Raw genomic sequence first — 14,508 nt, forward strand, 5'->3', positions numbered from 1 at the left:
TGTTTCTGCCTCGATGCCAGTGTGGCCATATGTTAGTTAGAAAGAGGTCATACGGGGAACTGCAACCAACGTGTCTGCGGCCTAGACACACTGGACCTATACCTGGAGTTACGGTGTGGAATGCGATTTCGCATGACAGCAGGAGCACACTCTGACTACACATCTGTTCGTCAGTCTGGTGATTCGACTTGTCGTTCTACCATTCATGAACAGCGTTCCAGGGGATGTTTTCCTAAAGGACAATGTTCGCTCACATACCGCTGTGGTAACCCAATATTCCCGCCAGAGTGTCGACATGTTGCCTTGACCTGCTTGATGACCAGGTGATGGGACATCATCCACAACCAGCATTAACGCTCCCTGGATTGGTCTACCACGTGCAACTGGCATGGAACTTCATCCCACAAACTGACATTCAGCATCTTCACAACATCATGCATGCACATTTGCATGCTTGCATTCTGGTGGTTACACCAGTTGTCAATATACCACCATTTCAAATTTCCTATGGCTTATCTCGCACTTACATTAACTGTAGTCCTGCAATGTTAATCGCTTCAGTATGCTACCTCGACAGATTTATTTCCGATATTTCATTACTCTACATCAGTTATTTTTTGGAATTGCGATATTTTCCGTTTGTGCAATTGACAACATGCTGATCTGAGATGAAAAGGTTGGTACAGGAGAGGAATTCTTGGCGGGCCGCATCAAACCAGTCAGTAGAGTGAATACTGAGGAATTTACTATGCAGTGTTGCCATCTCTGCCAGCAACATTGGTCCAACCTGGCTGAGCATCAAGTCGAATTGAAGTTGGATGACGGATACGGGTATCTCACTTCATGCTGCTTCAGCTCTTCAGAGTTCATCAGTCGAAATGGCTGGTGAGTGATTGTATGCCAGTCTCTCGGCAACCTGTGATCATATGTGGCCAGTGGGTGACAGGACTGGAGAACATACTGGCCAGAGCAACAGTCGATCACCCTCTGTATCGACGTGGGCCAGGATAGCACAGATAACAGGTGGCTCTGTGTTGCCTCGTTGAAAGATGATGTCACAGAGATGTCAAAGATACAGAACGGCCACCGGCCTTAACACATAGTATCTGTAACGCTGGCTGTCCAAATTACCAGCTATGTGAACCGTACATGATCGTATTGTGTACTAAACGGCACCCCACGCCATCATGCCTTGCACTGCCCCTGTATGACGTTCACGGGTAGAACCTGCAGCTTTCGTCCTTCTCAGAACCTCCGCACCTGGATATGGCCATCGTGATGCTGTACACAGGGCTGGGACTCGACACAAAAGACAACGACATACCACTCCTGTGGTCAATGTTGGCACTGGGCGCACCACTGCCAGCGAGCAACCCTCCGCTACCTCCATCAAGGGAAACCACAACTGATGGTCAGTGTGCAGCCAGTCTGTGATGCTTCAGACGTCCCATTGTTGTGAGGATATTACTCTTACTGCAAACAAGCCCATTTCCTGATTCAACGTACATGATGTGGCCATATGATCCTGCACAGCCAAAGGACCTTGATATCTATCCCCTCGGTCACTAGTCGCGTTGGACCATGCAGATGTTGCATGTCATAGAATAAGCTTCTCTTGAACCTGTCGATTCTAAATTCGGATGACAGATCAATATGAACAATAATACAGGGTGTTTCAAAAATATTACACGTATTTTGATTGCATATATTTATTAAACTATAAGACATACAACTATCGAACTTGGGATACATTTTTACTAGCCTCTGACGTTTAGGTTACGGATTTTCATTATGTCCTCCACAAGCAACTCGGACAATATCAGATCGATACTCGAGTTCCTCCCATACTCGGATAAGCATCCATCGTGTCTGATGCCACGGCAGTGTGGATTCTTTAATTAGCAACAGCATCTTTTAATGTAGGCCAAGCACACTCCCTGATCTGTATTCCGGCTGGAAAACACCACACCACATTTTGCTTCGAACATTAAAAATTCCTTCACAGTACAATACAAATAGCTTCGATATACACTCCTGGAAATGGAAAACAGAACACATTGACACCGGTGTGTCAGACCCACCATACTTGCTCCGGACACTGCGAGAGGGCTGTACAAGCAATGATCACACGCACGGCACAGCGGACACACCAGGAACCGCGGTGTTGGCCGTCGAATGGCGCTAGCTGCGCAGCATTTGTGCACCGCCGCCGTCAGTGTCAGCCAGTTTGCCGTGGCATACGGAGCTCCATCGCAGTCTTTAACACTGGTAGCATGCCGCGACAGCGTGGACGTGAACCGTATGTGCAGTTGACGGACTCTTTGAGCGAGGGCGTATAGTGGGCATGCGGGAGGCCGGGTGGACGTACCGCCGAATTGCTCAACACGTGGGGCGTGAGGTCTCCACAGTACATCGATGTTGTCGCCAGTGGTCGGCGGAAGGTGCACGTGCCCGTCGACCTGGGACCGGACCGCAGCGACGCACGGATGCACGCCAAGACCGTAGGATCCTACGCAGTGCCGTAGGGGACCGCACCGCCACTTCCCAGCAAATTAGGGACACTGTTGCTCCTGGGGTATCGGCGAGGACCATTCGCAACCGTCTCCATGAAGCTGGGCTACGGTCCCGCACACCGTTAGGCCGTCTTCCGCTCACGCCCCAACATCGTGCAGCCCGCCTCCAGTGGTGTCGCGACAGGCGTGAATGGAGGGACGAATGGAGACGTGTCGTCTTCAGCGATGAGAGTCGCTTCTGCCTTGGTGCCAATGATGGTCGTATGCATGTTTGGCGCCGTGCAGGTGAGCACCCCAATTAGGACTGCATACGACCGAGGCACACAGGGCCAACACCCGGCATCATGGTGTGGGGAGCGATCTCCTACACTGGCCGTACACCACTGGTGATCGTCGAGGGGACACTGAATAGTGCACGGTAAATCCAAACCGTCATCGAACCCATCGTTCTACCATTCCTAGACTGGCAAGGGAACTTGCTGTTCCAACAGGACAATGCACGTCCGCATGTATCCCGTGCCACCCAACGTGCTCTAGAAGGTGTAAGTCAACTACCCTGGCCAGCAAGATCTCCGGATCTGTCCCCCATTGAGCATGTTTGGGACTGGATGAAGCGTCGTCTCACGCGGTCTGCACGTCCAGCACGAACGCTGGTCCAACTGAGGCGCCAGGTGGAAATGGCATGGCAAGCCGTTCCACAGGACTACATCCAGCATCTCTACGATCGTCTCCATGGGAGAATAGCAGCCTGCATTGCTGCGAAAGGTGGATATACACTGTACTAGTGCCGACATTGTGCATGCTCTGTTGCCTGTGTCTATGTGCCTGTGGTTCTGTCAGTGTGATCATGTGATGTATGTGACCCCAGGAATGTGTCAATAAAGTTTCCCCTTCCTGGGACAATGAATTCATGGTGTTCTTATTTCAATTTCCAGGAGTGTATGTATGTAAACTGAATTGTCGAATGAAAATCTGTACCAACCACGAGATTTGAACCCTGATCACTAGGCAGACGAGTTAAATACTACGCCATCCTGCCACGCGGCTTTGCACGACTCCACAGACTGTTCTAGCACGCCCCGTTCCTCAATCTAAATTCCCATTCACGCCTCAGCCCACATATTATCCCCCTTACACTTGAACGGCGCGTCTTCCTAGGGAGCAGGAATCCTGGCCGTGGTACAAATTTTCATTCGTCGCTTCAGTCTGCATTTATACATCATAGATGTCTGAGTCCTGAGAAGTTCTCTGGAACCATTTTGTTTCATTTGAACAAATCTCTTCTCTGAGTTTTCTGTCGGTCAGACATGATACTGGTTAAAAATGTTCAGAATATTATCACAATGCACTCTGGCTATCAGAGCACTCGATCAGTTAGCATTAATGCAGTTTACACTCGAATAGATATACACCGGTATGCAACCACCCCAAAGAAACATCAGTCATTTTTTTATATCCTCTGGTGGCAAAAAATGCGTGTTTCTGCAACAACGTATTTTACTGAAAGTAGTAGATGCGTTTTACTGTTTTGGCAGCATTTCTATATATACATAATAACTCTGCAATTTACACAAGTGCCTGGCAGAGGAGTCTTCGAACCACCTTCTGACTATATCTCTAACATTCCACTCTCTAACAGCGCGTGGGGAAATAAACACTTAAATTCTTCTGTACGAGCTCCGATTTTTCTTATTTTATCTTCATGACCATTTCTCCCTATGTAAGTTGGCTGCAATAAAATATTTTCACTTTCAGAGGAGAAAGTTAGCTATTGAAATTTCGTGAAAAGATCTCGCCGCAACGAAAGACGCCGTTGTTTTAATGACTGCCACCCCAACATGCTTGTAACATCCATGGTGCTCTCTCCTCTATGCCGCGATAACACAAAACTAACTGCCCTTTGCTGGACTTTTTCAATGTCCTTCGCCAATCCTGTCTGGTAAGGACCCCATACCACACAGCAATGCTCTAGCAAAGGGCGAACAAGCGTACTGCAGACAGTCCCTTCAGCAGACTTGTTGCAACTTCTAAGTGTTCTACCAGTAAATCCTTGGCTTTGGTTTGCCTTCGCCACAACATTATCTATGTGATCGTTCCAATTTAAAATTTCGTAGTTGGGATTCCTAGGTACCTAGTTGAATTGACAGCCTTTAAATTTGTGTGAATTAGTGCGCAACTGAAATTTAAAGGATTTCTCTTCGTATTCATGTGGATGACATCACATTTTTCGTTATTTAGAGTCAATTGCTACATTTCGCATCATACAGATATCTTGTCCAAATTATTTTCGAGTTGGGTTTGATCATCTGATGACTGCACTGACGGTTGCAGTAGTAAAGAGAATATAAAATGTACATTGGCAACAGCAAGAAAAGCTTTCCTGAATACGATGAATGAACGTCAAATACGATTTTAAGTATTAGGAAGTCTTTTCTGAAAGTATTCATTAAACTTCAGTACCATATGGAAGCGAAATGTAACGATAAGCAGTACAGAGAAGATGAGAATTGAAGTTTTTGAAATGTGGCCCTGCGGAAGAATGCTGAAGCTTACATAGATATCATGCATAACGAATGGAGACGTCACTGATTCGAAATGATGACAAAAGATCTTCGTGGCGCACATTGACTGTGAGGGATAGACTGACAGGCATCAAGGAATAGTTAATTATTTGGCAACTGAGGGAAGTTTATATGTGTATATATGCGGGAAAAAATTGTAGGGGGTGATTAAGACTTGAAAACTGTTAACAGATTCAAGCGGATATAGGCTGCAGGACTTAGGCAAATATCAAGACTTCCACAGGATAGGCTAGAGTGGAGAACTGCAATGAAATAGTCTTCGGATTAATGATTACAGGAGCAACACCACTGTATTAAATAAACTGTCAAAATCGCAGTCTTGATGCCGTTGTAATTTATTTGAACAGATAAATGAGACTGCGAATTGTACTGTTTATTCGGGCATCAATGTCATCCGTCTCTTCCTAAGGTGCGTTTACACTGCGATTTGTATCGGCACATGTATGAGATACATGTATATGCGACTTTGCGACATGTATCGCGATTTGTATGAGTTGACAAGTATCAACCTCATACATGTATGAGCGTGCGTTTACACTGGTTGATATGTATCACTGCGCGATAGCTTCCGACGACGATTTGGAAGTTTTCACATTTTTATGTGCTGATACACTTGCTCTTTTGGAAGATGATAGGAAGAAAAGGCGGAGGAAGCGTAGATGGTGGCACAGAGAGTTTCTCGCGAATTAACGCTAGAGGATGGCGCATATTTTAGAAATTATGTTAGGATGAGTATGGAGGATTTCCGCGGTTTGTTATCACTTGTGGCTCCTGTTGTGTCCAAAACCAACACAAACTTTCGGGAAGCGATTCCACCAGAGGATCAGTTGGCAGTAACACTTCGTTTTTTAGCCACTGGGGATTCCTCGTAAAACGAAGATTTCATGACAAAACATTTGCATTGTCGCGCGATTGCTAATGCCAACGTCTCACACACGATTGTCGGCATCCGTTGTCAACATTATCACGCGAGGCCGCCGGAATAATAGCAAAACATTGATATACGTGCCAGATGCATGAAAAAATTATATAATGTATTACATACACTGATATATATATAAAACTTTTACCTTCACTTCTTGGGATAAAACTTGCACAATGGCCTCGCAAACACGAAGAATAATGTTGCATATGGGACTTTTTGATATTCTATGCAGATACATTAACGTCGAAACGACAGTCGGCACCTTCAAAACTCAAACAGCCGCCAAAGAGCCTGGACCTACGCATGCGCTAATCGTCGAAATAAGCGGCATTCGACAAGACGACAGGAAATGATAGTACTGCACATGCGCGAGTTCTTCAAATGTCGCTCATACATGTCGCGTATATGGCCAAAAAGCGATATACAAAATGTATACGCGACATGTATGAGCTGGAGGGTCCGCATACAAGTTCCGTGAATTTTTGTATGAGGTGATGTATCGCGACATGTCAAATTGACATGTCGCTCATACATGTCGCGATACATGTATCCCAGTGTAAACGTACCTAAGATCGAAACGACCTCATTGCAACAGCTACCTTAACCTGAAACGTAAACTGTATCTTCGTATCTCTATTAGTCATTTGTGGCCCTGTCATTAGTTGAACGGACTGCGTCACTGGAAGATTCGGTGTACTGACGTAAGCTGATAGTGAGTGTAGTGTTAGGCTGTGAGACAACGTACGTGTTTTGTGTGCAGTGACAGGGAGTGGGCAATGAAATAACATTGTAGAGCTGGATTTTTACATTATTAAATAGCCTCCTTGTAAAACAGAATTGTGCACTGGGGATAAACTGAATGGGATAGAACTGTTTTAAGTAGTCTGGCCTTGTATTCGGGAGAGTGTAGGCTCCAAACTTCATCCGGCCTTCTTGATTTTGGTATTTCGTGGTTTCACTAAATTACTTCCGGCGAGTGCCGGGATGGTTCGTACAATAAGGACACGGCCGGCTAACTGTCCCATCCTTGTCGAACTAGCTCTGCAAGTACGTAAATACCTGTATCTCTGAATTACGTTATTTTTGTTGCTCTTAAATTGTGATACCAAGCTATGTCCAATATCGATGTAAAAGTGATCCACAGATGAGTAAAACTACTGCTACTACTACCACCATTACTACTCTTGCTAGTACTACTAAAGATCAGAAATGAACATTCTATACTGCTACCAAAGATATTTATTTGACTGGTGACTGAAAGGTGGTCCAGGGAGTCTCATGGAGAGAACGGAGGAGCTAATTGGAGAAAAAGTAGCACGTCTGGTTCTGAAAGCCGACATTTAACAGTGTGCTAACTAAAACCTCCAGCACCGCACCGCAGCGTAGCCTAAGGAAGAAGATGAATTGTCATTCGGATGACAGCACTGTTTTGTTTCGAAGGCCTGATCGCCGAGTTACGATACTTACGTTTACGTTTATTAATCATGTGTGGAATACATTTTACGTTCTCATGATGAATCTTCCTTTGTATTACTGGGTTGGTTTGGAGAGAAAGGGACCAAACTACAGCTTCATCAGTCCCTGTATTCCTAGGGAAGTCAGAAAGTAAAGGACTTTTGCAGTCTCTCACCGTAGGGCCTAGTAACACTGCTAGTATCCAGGGCTGAAATACTGACGTCTGCAACAGTTCTATACAACTTTTATTCCCGCGTTAGTCGATGTATTGTAGCAGACCGTGAAACGCGGAAGGTCCATTGTCGATCTGCACCAAGGAGGAAGCGAGGGTAGTGATTCGCATTTTGTTTGCGGAAGGTGTTAAACCTGCGGAAGGTATTCACGGGATACAAGTGCAGTATGGTGACTGCTACTTATCGCGAAACAAGATCAACGAATCCCTTCAAACAAGGGACAACTTCCCTTTGTGACGAAGAAAGATCGATCAAGCCATCGATGTCAACAACTGAGGACAATTTGGATGTCGTGGTGATTGTAAACAGATGAATCACACTGAACAAAATCGTTGACACTTAACATATCAGAAAGCGTATTCCATCTTACACGTCAGGCTAAATTATCGAAATGTATTTGCAAGCTGGATGCCGAAAGAACTGTCAGTGCAGCGCAAGGCGCCATGGACGGACACCTCTTGTAATCATTTGGCCCGTTACCTTCGCGAGGGAGAAGGATTTTTACAGCAAATCGTTACTGTAGACGAAACACGGGCGCATCATCACGAACCGAGAAGTAACGCTGCTAGCATGGTTTGCAAACACCCATTATCACAAGAAGTTAAGAAATTTAATCGTCAACCACCAGTTGGTAAGATTACGCTAACACTCTTCTGGGACATGGGAGGTGCGGCAGCCGTTCATTTTACCCCAAGAGACGACACTGTGAACAGTGAGAAATGTTTTGATCTGTTGGGAACTAAACCGAAACCTGCAATCAGATCAAACCTTCGCGGAAAACTCCGAAAAGGTGTAATCCTGCAGAGAAATAATGCTCAACCACATTCTGCCAAACGGACGAACGAAACAGTAAAGGAGTTTGGATTTGAATTGCTGTATCACCCGTCATACATTCCAGACCTGGCTCCAAACGATTTCCATATGTTTGGACCATTGAAGGAAGCCCTCAGGGGAGGAAGATTTGCAACCGATGCAGAACTCATTGATGCAGTGCAAAACTACGTAGTTACAGGTGCAACCAAAATTTTTTTGCGACGGAATCAAAACTTTTGAAACGTTGGAGAAAGTGCTTTGAAGTGGTGGCAGATTATGTAAAAAAATAATGTACGTTTCAGTCTTCTATCATTAGAATAAATATTCTTTTTCTCAAAAGTCCCACCGAGCGAGGTGGCGCAGTGGCTAGGACACTGGACTCGCATTCGGGAGGACGACGGAGGACGACGGTTCAATCCCGCGTCCGGCCATCCTGATTGAGGTTTTCCGTGATTTCCCTTAATCGCTCCAGACAAATGCCGGGATGGTTCCTTTGAAAGGGCACGGCCGGCTTCCTTCCCCGTCCTTCCCTACTCGGATGAGACCGTTGACCTCGCTGTCTGGTCTCTTCCCCCCAAACAATCCAATCCAAATCAAAAGTCCCTTTACTTCTTGACTTCCCCTCTTACAACCGTTACGTTCAACAAAACCTGCGAACTCTTTATCAGAATGTGAATCTACGCTATGTACGTATGACTCGATCGAGTTTGTGTAGGATACATTGAGTTGTGCATATAATATGGTGTTAATGTGGAAAACTGCTTGTGAAGAACAAACAGAATGAGAAACGCTTCCACAGTCATCGGTGTTGTATGGGCAGATGCCGTATGCTTGTTGTGTAGGTAACAAGCATTTTATGGGTCAGCACAAAATTCATCATTAAAACTGTGAACGCTATTGTAGTATCAATATTCATTTCTGATACTTATTTCTTTTTCAGGCTACTCTGTACTTCCTATTTTTAAATGTGCACATTAACAGCAAGAAAGTAGAAAAAGAAATTTTGAACTGTATGAAACCAACTACGAGCGATAGCTTCGGCACACAAAAAAGGATCACAAGCTGTGAAATTTCTGTTACTCTAACATTGCTAACTGATATGAACATGCAAGACCGTTATAATATAATAACTCACTCATGGACGAAAATCGGTTAGGAACGGGAAAACTGCGCAATATTCGTAACTCGTGTGTTCGTTTGTAAATGTGTAACGGTTTGATGAAAAGTATATGCTGGCTGCCACACAGGGTCACTAATACACTTACTAGTTCAGTGAATCATAGAGGAACGTTTTTCAGTACGTTTATCGATTATTATTGTTGTTATTATTATTACGCTTGTGTCATGACATAACATTTTCACACAGTTAAACATTACATTATACGATATTTTCAAAACTTCGCTACTTTTAGGGCATTCTCCGAGGCCTGATACTAGTCATCTTAGTTACTTAATACAGAGTGTACATGAAGTCCGGGAACACTTTCAATTATTTATTCCACAAGAACCAAACATTGTACAGATATCATACATATGTCATCTTGAAGAGAAACCCTGAAAGTTCTTTTTTTTTTTTTTTTTTTTTTTCATGTATACCGCCACAGCGTAGTTTGGTAATCTGCCGATAGTCAGCGCTCGCTAGTCGCAAACATGGCGAGTTCAGGTGAGGAGCGAGCTTTCTGTGTGTTGGAGCTCGACAAAAACAAATGTACTAGAAGTGTTCAACGGATGTTAAGAACAAGTACGGTAAGAAGCTACCAACAAGGAAGGCCATTTACCACTGGCACAACAAATTCGTTTCGATAGGTTGATTGTGCCCGGTAAAGAGAAGCGGACGTCCCAGTGTGAGTGAAGTGAATGTGGAGCGCGTACGAGAAACATTCATAAGGAGTCCAAGGAAATTGGTGTGTCGTACATCCCGTGAACTCGAAATGGCTCCAATGAAAGTGTGGAAAGTACTGCGACAGAAGCTGTCTATGAAGCCATTCAAATAGAAGTTAGTGCAGAAGCTCAATGACGGCGACGAAGACAAGCGTTTTGGGTATTTTTCGCAGTTGCAACAATTGAATGAGGATGGGGATGGCATTGTTGATGGCTTAATTTTTAGCGACGAAGCCACTTTTCACACTAATGGGAAAGCGAACAGGCATAATTGTCGAATCTGGGGTACAAAGCATCCACACGAATGCATTGAATTTGGGCGTGATTCCTCAAAGGTAAATGTTTTTTGTGCCTTGTCACGTCGAAAATTGTACGGGCCATTCTTCTTTGCCAGGAGCACTGTCACTGGATATTATTACTTGGACATGTTGCAGCAATGGCTGATGCTTCAAATGCAATCGGACTCTCCGTTCATCTTTTAGCAGGATGGGGCATCACACCATTTTCATCATGAAGTTCGTGGGTGCCTGAACACGGAGTGCTGCATCGATGGATCGGCCAGGCTACAGAAGGGACAGCTGTTTCACGAAATGGCCTCCATGATCACCAGATCTCACTCCGTGTGACTTTTTTCTGTGGGGACACATTAAAGATCGTATGTATGTACCGCCTCTACCACTGATGTAGCTTAGCTCCGGTAGAGAATACGGGAATCGACTGCCGCAGTTGATGATGCCATGTCTGGACGGATATGGCAAGAATTCGATTACTGTATTGATGTCTACTGGGTCACTCATGGTTCGCATATAGAATGTTTGTAAAAAAAACTTTCAGAGATTCTCTTCAAAATGCAATATGTATGACATCTGTACAATGTTTAGTTCTTGTGCAATAAACAATTGGAAATGTTCTCGGACTTTATGTACACACTGTATTCCGCAATCGCAAAGATGCGTTTATCGAAATGAAGTGCAACAAGGTCGTTTACAGGATGTGCATACGTCATTAGTGTTAACATTGTTGTTGTTGTGGTCTTCAGTCCTGAGACTGGTTTGATGCAGCTCTCCATGCTACTATATCCTGTGCAAGCCTCTTCATCTCCCAGTACCTACTGCAGCCTACATCCTTCTGAATCTTCTTGGTGCAGTCATCTCTTGGTATCCATCTACGATTTTTAGCCTCCACGCTTCCCGCCAATACTAAATTGGTGATCCCTTGATGCCAGAACGTGTCTTACTAACCGATGGGGACCGATGGCTTTTGTAGTCTGGTCCTTTCAACCCCACAAACCAACCAACCAACCAACCAACCGATCTCCTCTTCTAGTCAAGTTGCGCCAAAATTCCTCTTCTCCCAATTCTATTCAGCACCTCCTCATTAGTTACGTGAACTACCCATTCTAATCTTCAGCATTCTTCTGTAGCACCACGTTTCGAAAGCTTCTATTCTCTTCTTCTCTGAACTATTTATCGTCCTTGTTTCACTCCCATACATAGCTACACTCACACAAATACTTTCAGAAGGAACTTCCTGACACTTAAATCTATACTCAATGTTAACAGATTTCTCTTCTTCAGAAACGCTTTCCTTGCCATTGCCAGTCTACATTTTATGTCCTCTATACTTCGACCATCATCAGTTATTTTGCTCCCCAAATGGTAAAGCTCCTTTACTACTTTAAGTGTCTCATTTCCTAATCTAATCCCCTCAGCATCACCTGATTTAATTTGACTACATTTCATTATCCTCTTTTTGCTTTTGTTGACGTTCATCTTATATCCTCCTTTCAAGATACTGTCCATTCCATTCAACAGCTCTTCCAAGTCCTTTGCTTCCTCTTCAGAATTACGATGTCATCGGCGAACCTCAAAGTTTTTATTTCTTCTCCGTGGATTTTAATACCTACTCCAAATTTTTCTTTTGTACTTTTACTGCTTGCTCAATATACAGATTGAATAACATTGGGGATAGGCTTCAACCCTGTCTCACTCCCTTCTTAACCACCACTACTTCCCTTTCCTGCAACTCAACTCTCACAACTGTCATCTGGTTTCTGTACAACTTGTAAATTGCCTTTCGCTGCCTGTATTTCATTCAACATCGTCAAACGTTTTTTCTAAGTCTACAAATGCTATAAATGTAGGATTGCCTTTCCTTCACCTGTCTTCTATAAGTCGTAGGATCAGTATTGCCTCGCGTGTTCCAGCATTTCTATGGAATCCAGACTGATCTTCCCTGAGGTTAGCTTCTACCAGTTTTGCCATTCGTCTGTACAGAATTTGTATTAGTATTTTGCAACCGTGACCTACTAAACTGATAGTTCGGTAATTTTCACACTTGTCAACACCTGCTTTCTTCGGGATTGGAATTAATATATTCTTCTTGAAGTCTGAGGGTATTTCGCCTGTCTCATACATCTTGCTCACCAAATGGATGGGTTTGTCACGGCTGGCTCACCCATGGCTAACAGCAGTTCTAATAGTATGTTATCTACTCACGGGGGCCTTGTTTCGACTTAGGTCTTTCATTACTCTGTCAAACTCTTGATGCAGTATCATATCTCCCATTTCGTCTTCATGTATGTTCTCTTACATTTCCATAATATTGTCCTCAAGTACATCGCCCTTGTACAAACCCTCTATATACTCCTTCCACCTTTCTGCTTTCCCTTATTTGCTTAGGACTGGTATTCCGTTTGAGCTAAAATGGCTCTGAGCACTATGGGGCTCAACTGCTGAGGTCATTAGTCCCCTAGAACTTAGAACTAGTTAAACCTAAGGACATCACACACATCCATGCCCGAGGTAGGATTCGAACCTGCGACCGTAGCGGTCTCGCGGTTCCAGACTGCAGCGCCAGAACCGCGCGGCCACTTCAGCTGGCCCCCGTTTGAGCTCTGGCTACTCATACAGATGGATCTCTTTCGACCAACGGTCTCTTTAATTTTCCTGTAGGTAGTATCTATTTTATCCGTTGTGATATATGCTTCTACATCCTTACATTTGTCCTCTAGCCATCCCTGCTTAGCCATTTTGCACTTCTTGTCGATCTCATTTTGGAGACGTTTGTATTCCTTTCTGCCTGTCTCATTTACTACATTTTTATATTTTCTCCTTTTATCAGTTAAATTCAATATCTCTTCTGTTACCGAAGGATTTCCACTAGCCCTCGTCTTTTTACCTACTTGATCCTCTGCAGTCTTCACTATATCATCTCTGAAAGCTATTCATTCTTCTTGTATTGTATTTCTTTCACTTGTTCTTGTCAATCGTTCCTTAATGCTGTCACTGAAACTCTCTACAACCTCTGGTTCTTTTAGTTTATCCAGGTCCCATCTCCTTAAATTCCTAACGATTTGCAATTTCTTCAGTTTTAAAGTACAGCTCATAGCCAATAAATTGTGGTCAGAATCCACATCTGCCCCTGGAAATGTCTTACAAATTAAAACCTGGTTACTAATCCTCTGTCTTGTCATTATATAATCTACCTGAAACCTTCCGCCAGCTCGGGTGGCCGAGCGGTTCTAGGCGCAACAGTCTGGAACAGCGCGACCGCAACGGTCGCAGGTTCGAATCCTACCTCGGGCATGGATGTGTGTGATGTCCGTAGGTTAGTAAGGTTTAAGTAGTCCTCAGTTCTAGGGGACTGATGACCTCAGAAGTTAAGTCCCATAGTGCTCAGAGCCATTTGAACCACTTTTTTTAAACCTTCCAGTATCACCAGGCCTCTTCCATGTATACAACCTGTGTCAGCTGTAATTAAGTTGTGACCTGTGCAAAATTCTACCAAGCGGCTCCCTCTATCATTCCTTACCCCCAGTCCAAATTCACCTACTACTTTTCCTTCTCTTCCTTTTCCTACTATAGAATTCCAGTCCCCCATGACTATTAAATTTTTGTCACCCTTAACTATCTGAATAATTTCTTTTATCGGATCATATATTTTTTTCAATCTCTTCATCATCTGCAGAACTAGTTGGCACATAAACTTGTACGACTGTGGTAGGCGTGGGCTTCGTGTCTATCTTACCTAGAATAATGCGTTCACTATGGTGTTGGTAGTAGCTTATCCGTGTTCCAATTTTTTATTCATTATTAAACCTTCTC

This window comes from Schistocerca nitens, chromosome 8 (genome assembly GCF_023898315.1).
Source record: "Schistocerca nitens isolate TAMUIC-IGC-003100 chromosome 8, iqSchNite1.1, whole genome shotgun sequence".
NCBI lineage: Eukaryota > Metazoa > Arthropoda > Insecta > Orthoptera > Acrididae > Schistocerca > Schistocerca nitens.